At 46.3% G+C, this 16,897-nt stretch overlaps 1 long non-coding RNA gene across 1 annotated transcript in view; it reads right to left on the bottom strand.

Annotated features, from left to right (window-relative positions):
• The window catches only part of LOC138288426 (uncharacterized), a 126,462-nt gene that overhangs the window by 25,422 nt on the left and 84,143 nt on the right, over positions 1-16,897 (bottom strand). Inside the window, exon 2 of the long non-coding RNA XR_011202398.1 lies at positions 11,248-11,325. This is a non-coding gene — a long non-coding RNA (uncharacterized lncRNA). The remainder of the gene's footprint in view (positions 1-11,247; positions 11,326-16,897) is intronic.

Genomic DNA, 16,897 nt, shown 5'->3' with positions numbered 1-16,897 from the left:
AGATTGAAATCAGGAGTTTGGGGTCTCCGAACTCACAATTTAAAAATACATCTTTTAGTGAAGTTGGTTTTTAGATTGCTAGTTTGAAAATGCCACTTTTAGGAAGTGGGCATTTTCTTGCTTAACATTCTGTGCCTCTGCCTGCTTGTGTATTCCACGTCTGGGTCAGACTGACAGTTGGGCTGTTGTGAATTCCCTCTAGACAGTGACACAAAGGGAGCTTTGGTGCAGCCTGCATATGCTGATGGGCCATCTGGGCTACAGTGGAGAGAGAAGTGGTCACTTACACTTGAAAGGGCTGTGCCTGCCCTCACACAATGCAGTTTCTGACCCACTGGAGTGTGTCTGGGGCCAGGCTTGGGCAAGGCTGGATCTTGTCAACAACAGAGACTTTCCTTGGAAGTATGCCTACTTCAAAGGCATAAAGGGGTATAAGTAGTGGACCCAAAACCCCAGACTTTTAGAATATTTCTGGATCAAGAGGAACCTCGCCAAGGAGAAGAGCTGAAGAGCTGGAGGAGGAGTACTACCCCTTTGCTGTGTGTGCTTTGCTGGGTTGGCCTGCAGTTGCTGCTTCTGCCTTAAAAACAGAGCAAATGGTGAACTTTGCTGTCTATCCTGCTTGACAAAGTTCTCCAAGGGCTTGGAGTAGAGCTTGCCTCCTGTTTGAAGTCTCAGGGATACCAAGCACTTCAGTTTCATCAGCCTACAGCACTAGGAACTGTGTGTTGTGCTGTTCAAGAAGAAAAACCACTGTGATGCCGCCAACGACACAGCTGGACTGCACCGTGACCTTCTGATGGCGTCTGGAGCCGCACTGCCCTGCTTTGCACCGCAACCCTGGTCTCACCGACGCAGCCATCTGACGCCACCGAGCCGCTGCTTGCACCGTTACATGTGGGCCCCGCACTCTGGCATCGCCTTGCTCCCACTGCAGCCTGGGCATCCCCAACGATGACGCTTCTGTTGACACCGGCACCGCTGCCTGCACTGTGGCCTGTGGACACCACTCATGAGGTACATGAAGCTCTGTCCCATCCCGCACCGGAGCCCAGGTCCACCGACTCCCACACCATCGACTCCAGTGTCGTCACCAGGTGTCCCAGCCTGGATCTTGACCCATGGACGCCGCATAGAGCCCATCCCACGCTGCACCGCTGACTTGGGTCTACCGCTACAGCACTTCAGGAACGACGACGCTGCTGCCTGCACCGTGACCTGGTGACACCGCATGTCACACCGCCCCGCTTCACACTGCAGCCCTGGCCTTACCAACGCAGCTGGATGCCATCACCGAGCTGCTGCCTGCACCGTGACCTGTGGGCACCGCACGTCGCATCGTCCCACTTCGCACCGCAGCCCCGATGCAATCCACACCAGCGCTCCTGACTTCATCAGCCTGGAGTTTGATCTGCAACTATTGTGACTTCAAGGGCCTGACGACCTCCGCACCAACCTCTGGAACTGACACCTGAGATGCCAGCGACGCCGCTCTCCGGATCTCATTGCGAGGATCACAACACCCTATAATTCCAAGGTACTGTTTGCGGGTCTTCCCGACACCGTAGCTGGCCTACGACACCGTGGCTGGCCTGAACAGCTGGATTTGTTGTTCAGGACGCCGTGATAGCCCCAGATGGAGCTCTCATCTTCAAGGAACTGTATTTTTAAGTTAATTCTTCCAAAATTCATATCTTTATTACTGTATGTTGGATTTTTCTCATTTTGGTCTTGTTTTATATAGATAAATATTTGCTATTTTTCTAAAACAGGTGTGGTGTCATTGTGGAGTGTTTTCACTTATTACTGTGTGTTATGTGCAAATGCTTTACACATTGCTTCTGAGATAAGCCTGACTGCTCGTGCCAAGCTACCAAGGGGGTGAGCAGGGTTTATCTGAGTGGGTATCTCCCTTATCCTGACTAGAGTGAGGGTCCCTAGTTCGACAGGGTGCATACCGACTGCCAACTAGAGACCCCATTTCTAATAATTTTGGTTTTCAAATGTATATAAAAATCGGAAGATTTTTTTATAAATTGATCTTTGACCATGTGAGTTGCAAGATTGATGCACTTCCCCAGGATTGGCCTAACTGCTCGACCAAGATACCATAAAAATTAGATCATTAGGTGGTCTAGTTTTTACACCTGTAAACCAACATGTGGTTGCATGGACTCCCTGCACAGTGTGCCCAGCTTTGCACACTACAGAGAGAGTCAGTCTCCTACACCTTTTGATATTTTGTCCCACGATATTGCATCCTTGATATTCTTGTATCACAATATTGTTAGTGTCAATATTCAGTAGTGCAACTGAGGCAAACTAGGGGAAGCAGGAGTTACTCCAATTTGCAGGCATAAGTCCCTTGTAAATCAGACTTCCTTTGAAAGTCGAGCTATATGTATTAATTTTGTACAAATGAGTTTGAAATTCTATGTCAAGACCGGAAGCTCCTATTATGCTTAACTTTTCTTGCTTTAATTTAACAGCAGCAGTCAACGATAAAACTATAAATCCCATATGGCAAAAAGAAATAAGCCAATGGGAAGAGAAACGTAGTCCATCAGATACAACCAATCAGCAATGTATGCACCATATAATGACCTCACTTGACTGCGAACAGCCGTCTGTTCTTGCTGCTCGCAGTTAAGTACCTCTCCTCGTATTTATCTATATTTATGGTATTTTCTCTGTAGTATAGTATCTATTAAACATTTATTTTGTTTGCAGGCTTCGCGCTGCGTTTCCATTCACTTTATGCTTTGTCCAGACGTCACGTTGCCGCACTTCCCCTAGCGGGAGTTAATTTTACCCACATACCGGCTACACCTATGCATGCACAATAAAGTGCATTTTGAATCATCCATTATATACACTTGCGTTCATTCATAAAAAGCGTTTTGTGAAACAGCACTGTAAAGTTATCTTGTCTAATTGAAGGATGAGTCTGGCATCAGTGATTGCACCCAGGATGGAGGTCAGAAATGTGGCTAGATGACTCCCAGGATGGACGGTGCCATTCAGGTTTGTTTCTTATTGTTATGATGGAGGCTCACCACTACACACTGATGCACAAGTACACACTGACGAGGCACATTACATCAGTGCTTAATTTGAGCCGGTGGTTTCCGGTGCTTGGCACCGGCACTTAATTGTAAGCACCAGCTCTAGGAACAGTCCATCACACGGTGGTGCTGACTGTTTAATTTTGAGGTGAGCACAAAAACTGTGTTTATTAAGTCAATTTCAACTGAAATCGAATAATACCAGCTGCTCACCTCATGGTTATAGCTTTGTGTGGCCTGAAATAGTCTGAATTGTCCCACTTGTAGGAGAGCGATGGTTAGGTGTTATGTTGGTACTGTTATTAATTGTATTGGCAGGGGCATTGGGTGGTGCAGGCTGCAGTGCACTTAGGCCCTCATTATGACATTGGCGGTAAATGCCGTCTACCACCACGCTGACGCCCGCCAACATACCGCCACAGTGGCGAATATCCGTTCACCATATTATGACACGCACACACCAATCTGACAGAATACAGTCATATGCACAAATTCGCCAGACCAAAGGTCAGTGCTAAACTGGCGGTCCCAAAACTCATACCGTTACGCCAACAAAACAACACCCACCACATCATGACCCATGAATCACCACAGCGAACATTCAACGGCGGTAAACCATTGGCTGTACATACCGCTGCACTCAGAATGGACACCCACATACAAAACAACACTACATTGGCCAATACCAAAAACACACACATGACACTCATACACATACCACACACACACACCCACAGCACTATAAAACACACACCCACATTACCCACAACCCTTTACCAACAACAATTACTGCCAGGAGATTGACATGAACAGCACAGAGACAACTAGACACACACACCACTCACACCCATACATCCTTCATGCCCTACACATCACACACCCCACCACATTACTCAACACGCTCTCACCAAAACACACCACACAACACCCATGTCACCACAAAGGCACCCCCGTTTCACTGAGGAGGAGTTAAGGGTCATGGTGGAGGAAATTGTCTGTTTGGAGCACAGGTACAGCATATTTCCATTGCGCGGAAAATGGAGCTATGGTGGAGAATCATGGACAGGGTCAACACCGTGGGACAGCACCCAAGAACAAGGGACGACATCAGGAAGAGGTGGAACGACCTACAGGGAAAGGTACGTTCCATAGCAGCTAGGCACCAGCTCGCCATACAGAGGACTGGTGGTGGACCCCCACCTCCTCCCCCACAGCTCACAGCATGGGCGGAGCAGGTACTGGCAATACTGCATCCTGAGGGACTCGCTGGAGTAGCCGGAGGGCTGGACACTGGTAAGTCAACATTTACTACTTATCACCCCCATATCGTCGTGCCATCACACCCCCTCACCCTCACTCCCATCACTCCACTACACCCCACACACAGCACCTACACATATGACTAACTCCAATGCCAGGCCCTGCATGCTATACAAATGCATGGACACCTCTCCCAGCCCTGCATGGACACCCATCACTAAAGCATGCACAGCATAGGGAAACTAATAATCACACAATACATCACCATACACAGGCAAAAGGTGGCCGGGCAACACCAACGATAGAGGGGAAGCCAGGGATGTACTAATGTCTCACACATGAAGCATAATACATCGCTTAAATCTCCACAGGTGCCCCAGCCAATGTCAATGGAGAGGAGGTGCCACGACTATCCAGTCCCCCAACAGAAGATGCCCCCGGTGATGACAGCAACTCTGGACTTCAGGATCTGGATGACCTACCTGGCCCATCAGGGACCACTGGACAGCCGGTTACCCAAGCCCACTCACAGACCACCACAGAGCCTCCCCCATCAGGATCCAACACCACAGCACCCACCCAGCGTACCCAGACCTCTGTCCCCAGGACACGTCAATCAGCAGTGTGCTCACCTGTACAGGGACCCCAGGCCACACCTCGCCCCAAGACAATCAGGGAACTGGGGTCAGTGGCAGTGGGAACACCATTTAGGGGACAGAGGCACAGGCCAACAGGGACACTGGGAGGACTGCTGTGCGCCACGGGGAGGACAGGACCAGGAAACCGACTCTCCAGGAGGCACTCTCCAAGATCCTGGGAGCCTACCAACATTCCCAGACACGATGGGCCAGATCCTTGACAACGTGCAGGAGAACAGGCGGCTGCAGGAGGGACATTATCAAGGGATCAGGGAGGACTTGCAGGCCAGCAACACCACCCTGATCCCCATAGCAGGGGTGCTGGCAGACATGGCCAACATCATGAGGGAGGCAACAGCACACCAGCGGGCCCCTACCACTAGCCAGTCAACTGAACAGCCCTCCACTTCTGCTGCTGCTAGTGGCCAGGAGGCAACGCTACAGGACCCACAGGCCACCAGCACCCCTCCCCCCTGCAGAAGGTGAACCACCCCACAAACATTCCCTGCGATCCAGACAGAAGCCAGAAACACTTGCCAAGACCACTGCCAGGAAATGAGACTCTCCTGATTGTCCCCCTTGTGTCCCACCCTGTCACCTTGTCCACCTTGAACTGCCTTTGCTCCCCTTCCTATGGCCACTTGGACACTGCACCTGTGCTACAAACAGACTGGAACAATATCCTGGACTTTCCCCCATCATCACCCTATTCCATTGCACTTTGCACTCAATTTCTTAGCACTACAATAAACACCCTTTAACACAACTCAAATACTTGTATGTCATGTGTTGAAACAGTGTATTAATGGAAACAGATACATCTGTTGCAAATCAACTGTACAGTGTGAGAGCATAGAAATAATGACCTGTATCTGGCTGTAGTCAGCACATCAGTACACAGTTGTCATTGCACCAACATCTGTAAAATGATAATCCATAGGTGGCAGTAAGTAGAGGTAAAAAGTGGCTAATGCCATCATGCCATAGCCACACAGAATACACCAATAGTCATAGAAATGTGAAGTTGCACTGTCTCACCTGTGTGTCATTGGAAGTACTGACGGCTAACTGTGGTTCTGTTGTCCGCATCCCCATCTTCAGCCTCTTCATCCTCACTGTCATCAGGGTCTACTGCAGCCACAGGGGCAGCTCCAGTCTCCTCCTCCTGCAGAAAAGGTACATGGCGTCTGAGGGCCAGGTTGTGCAACATGCAGCATGCCACTACTATCTGGCAGACCTTCTCGGGTGAGTAGCACAGGAATCCACCTGTCAGATGGAGGCATCTGAACCTGGCCTTCCGGAGGCCGAAGGTTCTTTCGATGATCCGTCTGGTTCACCCGTGTGCCTCATTATAACATTCTTCAGCCCTTATCCTGGCATTCCTCACAGGGTCAGCAGCCACGATAGGTTTGGGTATCCAGAGTCACCTGAGGGACAGCATTTAGCCACACACTATCCTATGAGGTTCACACCAGAGGCATACACTAACATACATTGGGTGGGGACCAGGGCTCTCCTATTAGCCACACCCTGTGCCTCTGTAGTTGGGCCATCACATTTGGGATGCTGCTATTCCAAAGGACAAAGGCAGCATGCATGGCCCAGGATGCTTAGCAATGACGTGGGAAATGTACTGGTCCACCAGGCACACCATCTGCACATTCATGGAGTGGAAACTCTTACGATTCCTGTACACTTGTTAATTCTGGCGGGGGGACAAACGCAATATGTATCCAGTCAATCGCCCCAATAATATTGGGGTTATGTTCCATTGCATAGAATCCGGCCTTCACAGTGGCCAAATCTTCCACCTGGGTGAAAGCTGTGTAGCTGCACGTGTTTTACCAGTGCAGACAACACTCTTGAGAGCACGAATGAGAACATTGGCTGTGACATTCCTGCTGCCAATCCCACTGTCACTTGGAAAGAACCTGTCGCCAGGAAATGGAGCACTGATAGCACTTGCACAAGAGGAAAGATCCCAGTCGGATGACGGATAGATAAGATCAGGTCAGGCTCCAACTGGGCACACAGCTCTGATTGTGGCCCTGTCCAGTCTATAGGTGAGTATAATGTGCCTGTCCTCCAGTGTAGCTAAGTCCACCAGGGGTCTGTACACGGGGGTATGTCTCCACCTCCTATTCATCCACAGCAGTAGGTATCTAAGGGACACAAGAGTAAGTAGGCTGTCACAATTTGAACAACTAAAGCACAACATCAGTCCACACGGTGCACTTATGTATTGGTACAGTGTTAATGGCGAGGTATGTTCTAATCTAGGCTTTGATGCAGTTAATGTCAATATGCCTGTTCTCCCCCCTCTTGGAATGGCGTATGGAGGGACAGGTGGAAGTGAGGTAACTCCGCCGACGTTGGGCGTCGTGGCGGAAGGAGGTCTTGCACCGCCGTGCAATTCCTCATTGGATAATATGGGGCTCTATGGAGTACAGTGGCCAATGGGCATCTACGCCGGCAGTGACGGTGTACACCGCTGTGGACGTGACCACCATTTTGTAATTCAATCCTCACTTGTTTCCTGACCTTCAACAGGAGAAGATCTACACTGTGTGTGCTGCTGTGACCTGTGTCTGGAACCTACCATGGCCCGTGTGACCGGGTAAAGGGCCTCTGCCTTCACTTTGGAGGAGCTTGAATGACTGGTGGATGGGGTCCTACCCCAGTACGGACAGCTGTATGGACCTCCAGACCAACAGGTGAGTACACTTTAGCCACGATGCATGTGGCAAGGATGCATGGAGATGTGTGTGCAAGCATCGTGTAAGGGTGGGTGGAGGGTGGGGGGATTGTCTGCTGGCGGTGTACATGTTTTGCGCTGCGCTATGTGTGTGCCAATGGTGATGGAAACGGGTATGGTGGGCCATTTGTGTGATGGGCTGGACTGTTTGTTTAATGGTGTTTTCCTGTCTATTTTGTTCATCGCTAATCACAAGAGTTTAGCTGCCAGCAGAGTCAGTTCAAGCAGAAAATCTTTTTTTGTGATATGTGACGTGGCTGTGACATGGTTGCGTGCGCTTTGCTAGTAACAGTTACCACATGATTTTAAAAACTGCATGGGCAATACATTGAGCTGGTAGCACTTATACCTTTATACGTCAGGGAATACCTTGTAGACAGTAACCGAGGACGACTGAGTTGGGTAAAAATAAACAGAACCAAGATGCCCAATGAGGTGAATGTGTGCCTTAGCGAGAGGAGGAAAGCGACATATCTCCAGAGATATGGCACTCTCCTCCCCTCTCCGTAGCGCCGGCACACAATCAGCCTGCCGAGTGCCACGCATACACTATTGTGCCATAATGCAAGGATGTCTCTGTGAGTCTAGCATAGGGTTTATACTGGATGGGTACAAAATACTATGCTTAGACAAACTGTAAGACTTTTACCACTTTTTATGTGTGCTGCACAGTGCAGCACACATGCAAAGTCAGAAAAGGGAGGAGAAATAAATGTATTTCTCTTTTTAACGCCTGCTTTCAAGTGGCATTATTTTTTGGCACAAAACCCTGTCTACTATTGTTAATAGGCTGGGTTTTGCATCAATAACCATGGGTGGTTGCATGAGAACTCCCCTCTACGAACCCATGGGACGCTCTCTTGACACAGAGTAATGCAAGGCAGAGATTTGCTCTAGTTTGTGTTACTTTCTCTTACAAACCAATGCAAATCACAATTTGTGTTGGTTTGTGAATCCCAAAAATTATTTTGTGTTGGGTCTGAGTTAAAAAGGTAACACAAACCTAATGCAAAATCTTTTTAATTCTAGGCCTAAGTGCTGAATAATCAAACTCAGACCCCATGCAACCAGATCATACCAGCATACATATTACTCACAACCTACCTGGAACACAAACCACAAAATAACAGTACACACAACATATAGAACACATGACAAAAACACACCAAAAATCATGTGTGGAAAACACACCAAAAATCATCACACAAAAACCATGTGTGATGTAGTACAAAACATACAACTCTGATTAAACACATGCTCAAAGTCAAGCCAATCACAACCACCTGAAAATAGAAACATCAGATATCTGCTGCCAGATACAGTGCACACAGCACAGCACAATCGACACATCACGGCACATTATAAAGTGACAAATCCCAAATTACCAAAATCCACTCAACATACACAAATCATAATAAAAACACAAATACAGAAATATACAATTACAAATCACAGCAAGCATGGAATGATTGACAACTGATTACCTGTGAATAAGGCAATGGCTTCCACAACTTAGCAGCTAAATGTCATGATAGTGAGTTATTTTCAGCCACTGCTATGGCCTTGAAATAATGTCAGCACTTTGGCAACTTGTCACCTTGTTGTGGGGTTACTATCGCAAACCAGATTCTGATTCATCTTGTGATGATATATTACCGACTATCGAAATATGTTGTGCTCTAACAATTTTTTTTAGTTCCGTTTTAATTGCTAGAAAGCACCTAAATGAGATTTTATCTTGAACCTGTTGAATGTTTTATTTTGAATTACTATGGACAATGTACTTAGAATAATTAGTCATCGGTTTTAGTCGTCTAGATCATTTGTACGGGTAGCCAGATGACTGATTTTCCATGATCCCCCAAAAATTTCTCTAGTGAGCCCCTATGGGGACTGGACCCACACATAGTACGGGGACTCCGGGTTAACAAAGCATTCTGTTGGTATTATTTTATATCACACGTTTTATCTATTGCTAAGTATATAATGGACCTAACCCGAAGGAGTTTTTATATTACTAGTCAGGCGGGAAAATATTTTCCATGCTATAGTAGTGAATTTGCTCCTAGTACAAATAGTATCTTAGTCAATTTTCCGAGACTATGGAATTTCATTCCTCATTTTAGAGATATGTATTATTTGCATCAATTTTAATAGAATTTTTATTTTGTGCTGAGCATTTTGCTCAAAATGAGATCTGTTGTTGTCCATATCTTAAGGAGAATGAGAATATTTTAGACCAATAAGCTATTTATTATGAAATGTGGTGTATGTACTATGCTTTTATGGTCATTTGTGATTGAATAAAGAATATTGACTAGTGACTAGTGATATATTACTGGCATATTTTCGGAAGTGTGGATACAGTGATAGCTATATGGCATATTTGGATGTTTTGGATACCTGATAGAAATTATTTCTAGTGCTTGTGTTGGAAGTTTGCTTGTGTTGTGTCACAAGGGTCAGTGCAGCTGTGAGTTCCTTGAAAGCCAACTATCAAGTCTTGGCTGTCTTGCTTCTAAGAGGTAGTCTTGGGTTTGTTGTCTTGTAAAAGGATGCATTGCCATCTGTGCAATAACATTAATTATTGCTGGTGGTATGGAATGCATTTGAGATCTTTAAGCCATCTATATACAGCCTAACTCACGAGGAGGGCAGCAAAGCACTGTGGGGGCCCAATTCACAAATGGAAATCTACAGGGGGAGATCTCCACACAAGTACCTTTCCTCCTGAGTGTAAATCTCTACTTAGCTACAATTCTGCTACTATGGGCTGAGATTTACACCTAGTAGGAGTCTGTGTCCCCCCTCACAGGCGGGGAGGGGGACATGCATACCACAAAGTGCTGCTGGTAATGCTTGTAACCTTACGGGTGTTACGTCGCCATGCATATCTCTACAAATCTAAGGACGGGACCTCCACTCTTGACGCCTTAATCCTTTCCCTTCCACAGGCCCCAGGTCTGCTGCATCCCACACAACAGCTGGAGCATCACCAGCTCGTCCTGCATACCTGCCAACTTACAGAACATGTCCACAGTGTGAGGAGGGGCCTGGTGCCAAGGGCTCCCTTAGAGGCACCGGTCCCCTCACTAAGCCCCCTTACCAAAAAAAAAAAACAACCAAGAGTCATTCAGGGTGTGGCCATGTCCTGGGGTGTTTTCACACCTTTTATGGACATTTGCTTAGAGCCTTCCAAAACGAGCTGGAAACTCACTGTTTACTGTGGTTTTCAGCTCATTTTCCCCGCCACCATGTAATTTCTGCTTCTCACCGGGTGACCATGTGAAGGAAGCTGAAATCGTGTGACATACGGTGGCATTGTGTGATTTGGCATGTTTGTTCCTGTGGTGGGCTGCCAATGCCCCCCCAGCGCCCAGCCAGGTATGTCCTGCTCTTTTCACTTCTACCCTGCACTCTTGAGAAGCATCCATCTTTAGTGGCGGCCACCCCAAATCGCAAGGATAGGGGCAGGGGGAGAGGGCAGAGGGTCTGGGAGGGAATAAAAAATAATTTAAAAATAACTTACCTCTTTCCGTCATCACCGCCACATGCCGCCTCCCTCCTCTTCTGTTGTCCCAGCATTCACTGGTCTGGTGTGTGTTTCCTGTATGGAGACATGGGAAGTACTGGATTACTCCAAGGCCGAGCTTGGGTACATTTATGACAGTTTTGGGTCCTTCTTGGCTGTAGTAAGTTTACAAGTGCAGTTTGTGAACAGCAGTAGTCTTACTCTTTCGTGAGTGGCTATTCGTCCCTCCCTAAGCTCCACCTTAACCATACGTAAAGCCCTCTTTACCTCAAAGCTCCTCCCATTTTGTAATACATATTCCCCACTTGCCAGGCACTCCTCATTGTCCCTCCTACATTTACTACTAAAATGTAAGTGTAGGTGCACTGAAACGTTTGCAATCCAGGTGGAGATCCCCACATATAAATATAGGCAGGTGTAGGTGTCCGCATGTAGGTTAGTGAGTTGGAGGTGTCGGTGTCCGCATGTAGGTTAGTGAATAGCATTTTGTAGTATGTGACTAGTATTACTGCAGAACTGCCAAACATTTCATAAAGCAGTTAGTGAATAGGTCCCTCTACAGACCACCTTTAAAACTACACCAGTCGACATCTGTTGGTCAGGTAAATCTATGGCCCTACTACATATAAATATATCCTTTTCATCACTGAGCCCCTTTCTCATCTCGTCAGAAAATACTGTCTCCTCTAATATTTGTCAGCATCGACACAAGTTGTCACACCTAGCGTAGTTGCAGTCAGTCAGAATGTCAAAGTTCTAAAGTTGCTCAATATTCTTTGCTGTAGCTACAGTATAAAGGGACATATTCCACAGACATCTTCAGGCAGCATTAGTCAGCAGCTGATGTCACAGCATCTGTCAAGTGAGCAAGTATATGTGGCACTGTCAGCTAGAATTGTATGCTATCCCACCCATGTGCACTGGCACATACCCACTACCAAATACCCATAAAAGGCAATGTTATTGTTGGAAAGTCGCCCTTCCTGCGAGGTCACCTTGATTGTTGTAGCAATGGTTAAACTAATAGAGTTTGGTTAAACTCTATTTTTGTTTGCTGTGCACTTTAACTCTGCTAATCAGTGGTAAAATGCTTGTGCTCTTCCTTTAAACAGTATAAAATTAGTGTGCACCGGATGGGCTTATTTAACTTACTTATAAGTCCATTGGCACAAAGTGTACTCACGGCCTGTATATTAAATGTTACGAGTAGGCTACAGCACCCCTTGTGCCAGCCACTAAAGTTACACTGTAAAACATGTCTCTTTTCCTACCACTGTAGCCTGATTGTGCAGTTTTTAACTGTCAATTCGACCTGTCAAAATAAACCCTTTAGATAGGCCTAGACCTTCCTTTTAAATATTAATAAGTTACTTCTAAGGGAGGCCCTATTGCCCATAGGGTATGGAGCATGGTATTTAAAAATAAGGCATGTAGAAGTTTATTATTCCACATATCCTTGCAGTGAAAATCTTTAAAACTATTTTCACTGTAGCAAGGCTGGCTACTTTCATAGGGAAATGCTGGATAACATGATAACACCTTATAATGCTAATTTCAGAATGGTACCAGCTACAGCAATATTTCAAGACTCTTTTTTAATAATTAACCAAAATTCAAATTAATAGTTAAGTTGGAATTTGTCTACCTATTACACAAAAAGTACTTTATAAAAGTTTGTCCACCTATTACAGAAAAGGTACTTTAGAAAAGTTACCTTTTGTTTGCCTAAAGCCTTTGATTGCCTTTCTGTAAGCATTCAACTGCCATCTGGCAGCTTGGTGGCTCTCCTCTGGTAAGGTGTGAACTGTTCCCAGGACAGGGAGAGTGGGCCTTCAGTGCGAGAAGGTGCTGTCCTTCCCTTGACAGGATGGCCTGGTGTCTGTCCCCATACCTGGATAAGTAGCTCACACCTGGGCCTGCCTCCTCTTTTGTTCTCCTAGTCAGCCAGTCACCAAACCCAGTGGGATGGAATGCTGTCCCAGAGCTGGTTTAGAGTGGCCACCGGGGTGGTGCTGTGAGCAGCCTCTTTGACATTAGAGTGCCAAATAAGGCTTGAATGTCACATCCTGCTTGAAGGCTCTGGGGGAGATTTCATATAACATTTGGGAGACACTTCAATGGAGGGAAACAGCATGCCAGCATACTTCATGAGTAACCACTGTCTGGTTGCTGAAAGCTCAGCTTTGAATACCCGAATGCTGTCTCTGAGTTTGTTGGCGGTAAAGGAACTGCATGTAACTGTATTTTAGTGTTAGATATAAGAGGACAAAGCATTATCATAGTACATAACCCGCATAGACTGAGCCCTCAGAGCACAAGTTTAGGGTGACAGAAGACTTCGGCCATCTTGAAAATGCCCTAAGTGCATAGGGTTAGCCCATAGGACCATTACTCTATTGCACAAGGCACCTCCAAGGGCCATTCCTACCCACTAGCACACGGCTGATATAAATGTGGCAACTCCAGGCACTCACTTTGGGACACTTTTGGACCTGTGGAAGATCAGAGTCTAGAATACTTCACCTGCTCTCCCTCTTGGCTCCAGGACAAAATAGTAGACTCCAAGAGCATAAATCTGACCTCCTGTTCAAGCTAAAGGGATAAAACAAGCTCCACAAGGCCTTTTCCTGCAACTGCCCTTCTGATCAGTGTCACCTGTGCCTGGTCTGGACCCTGCTGTGGCCTCTGCTGGAAACCCTGTGAGTATCTAAGTGCCTCCCCTGAGGGACAATAGAAGTGTACTCCTGTGGTGGAGTGGGACCTAAACGATTAAAGTCAGAAGGTAAAATCTTTGACCAGGACGAACCTGGTTAGGGTATCCAGTCCGCGGTCCATTGCAGTCAGCATCAAATTGCACTTAGGCCCTGTTCTATCACAATATTGACTATCATTGGCACTTTGTGCTTCTTGGTGCTATTCCTACTTAAAACTCTAAAATTAATATCTCTGATTGCCCTTATTGGAGTTTAGACATTTTATTTATTACATTTTACTCTGTTTTTCTAACTCGTTTGGGGATTTTATTGCTTTGCATTTTGCCTTTATTATAATTTTAGTAATGCATAAATACTTTACACATTGCCTTTAAGTTAAGCCTGTGCCATAGCTACCAGGAGGTAGCGCTCACGTTTAATTATTGACTTTGGTGTTTCACCATGCAAGGACTGTGATTATTATTTGTACTGGGTACTTACCACATCAACTAAGGACGCAATTTCTTACAGTTATGTTCCATTTATCTCTGTTGAAGTGTCTAGAAGTTACAATACAGCATGTTATGCTGCTGGAGATAGTACACCTCTCCACTAACTCAAATGTAGAATTTTCATCTGCCATTTACCTTTCCTATCAGCACCTGTGGACAAACAGCGTGACAATGGTGCCATTTCCATCCGGGAGTGGAGGGCTGCATTCAACACTGGGTGAAATCTCATTGCTCTTTAAGCTGCCATTGCAGCAGACTCTAACATGACAAAGGAAAATGAGTAGGCGTTAGGATGGTACCTCTCAGACAACCTCATTGGTGGCCAGCAATCTCTGCCATAGGGCAAATGTGTGAATTGCAAGTCTCCAGGCCTCAGCAAACCGGCTACTTATGCCATCCTTGAAGAATTCAATTGCCACCACCATTAAAACTACAAGTATCCCACTTGACTCTTCTGTTCCACCCTCCCAACCATGTGCAACTCTTAGCTTCTCTGTATCATCTATTAGAGAGGAAATCCCAGATAAGGCTTAGTTCTCTCCAACTGAACAATCTCCAGTCCACAGCCTTCCAGTTGTCAATCCTCATCATGGTAAAGAGCAAGCTCGCTTCTCAGACAACCACATATGTGGGAGGAGGAGTTAGCATGGTAAGACCTCCTTCTGGGAGTTCTTGAACAACAGTCCCTGAGAAATGTGAGATCAATAAAATGGAGGAACCATGCACAATACCTCCACCCACCTCTGAAGCTTTACCACCCACCAGCAGGATCGCCCAAGTTTGATGGAGCAGCAGAAGTGGGTTTTGGTTAACCTACACAAAAGTTTCCAAGACAGTATTTGGTTGCACCTGCAACATTGCGCAGTGTTGAGGGAAGAAGATACAAAGTGAAATGAGAAGGTCATACAGGCCCTTGCTCACTAGGGCCCGTCATAAGGTTTAGTGCCAATTTATGCTCTTTCATTTATGTATGTTTGCATATCTATGATATTTGTATAGTGCAAAGCTAACTAAAAGATACTGGTGGCCAACAAACACCTGGTCCCATTGTGATGCAGATGACCTTCTGTGGCATGGACACAAACGACCATCCCATGTAGGTTTCACCCATCAGTCACTGGCCCATCACACCGATACCTATGTGTTGACCCATCAAACCACAAAATATGACTGCAAATACTTATTTTTTACTACTTTTGACTAAATGGCCACTGCACCTCCATTCCACCTGGTCTCCTCTTATGTGTGCTTGGTCTGAATGTGAGTAGCAGCAACTAATGTCATGTGAGGAGTCTTGGTGATGTGTCGTTGTGCCCTAGATCATCACTCCACCATCCATGTGCAGACATGCCTACAGAGTCCTAAAAGAGCCCCAACACATTTAAGTATGTTGAACAAAATAAATCTTTGTGTAAGATTTGGAAAATATAACAAAAATGGGACTGGGGTCTGTGAATGGTCTAAAGAGTAAGAATTTAAATTGACCTTGTGCAGTGTAGAAATAATCCAAAAGAACCTGAGTCCAACCAGGGAGAGTGAACTTGAAGGGTGGTGGGGAAATTAAAAAAGGCATTGTTAACGTCATGGCAAATGACTATACATACATCATCCATTGGGGAAATTTAAGAAACCAAGAAAAATATCCAAATGGAAATGATAAACAAATGTCCAAACGTCCCAAAGGCAGATCCAAATGCAAAATAAATGTCCAAATAGGCCAAATAAATGAAAACATAAATCTTCCATCCCAGGCAGGATCGCTCATCACTCTTGCCCTGGGCTAAAGGCAAGATTTTCTGTTCTTTCTCAATTTTTGACACCTGGACCACATTGAGCTCCTCCTGCACGCGCAGGGATTTGGGGTGGAGCAGGACCAGAGACCTTCTCAGGAATTACACCCACTGAGGACAACTGGGTGGCAACAGTGAAGGACTCACTTGGGCCGTAGAGACAGCATTTGACACTGAAAGAAATGCAGACAAGGATCAGATTCCCCCCCACACTCCTGGGTCGTCTTGTGTCTTCTCACCCGCCCACTATGTACGTCATCCTGGAAGACTATGGGGCAGCAGACCTCCCGATGCAGGTCAGCTCACTCCTCTTGGTGGGCCCTTTCCAGGCATCTTAAGGATTTTAGGGGCCCCAGGCCAAATATAATTTGGGACTCCCTGCTCGGAATTTACTATCCATTTATCCATGCCCTCATCAACTATGATCCAATCCTTTCAGGGGCCCACATTTAGTGCAAAGTCTTTTAATATTTATGAGATATTGCAGACCTGGGAGCCTGTTCTCATTTTGTGCAGGTGGTCCCATCATTTTTGCTTTATGACACTTTCTGGGGATGTCCAGAAGGCCTACTGATGAGGTCCCTAGAAAAGTGGGGCCCTGGGCCTGAGCCCACTTTGTACATGCCTTAACACGTCTATGGCCCTGAGTAGC

Source organism: Pleurodeles waltl, chromosome 4_1 (genome assembly GCF_031143425.1).
Source record: "Pleurodeles waltl isolate 20211129_DDA chromosome 4_1, aPleWal1.hap1.20221129, whole genome shotgun sequence".
Lineage (NCBI taxonomy): Eukaryota > Metazoa > Chordata > Amphibia > Caudata > Salamandridae > Pleurodeles > Pleurodeles waltl.
This window is presented reverse-complemented; position numbering and strand designations above follow the sequence as displayed.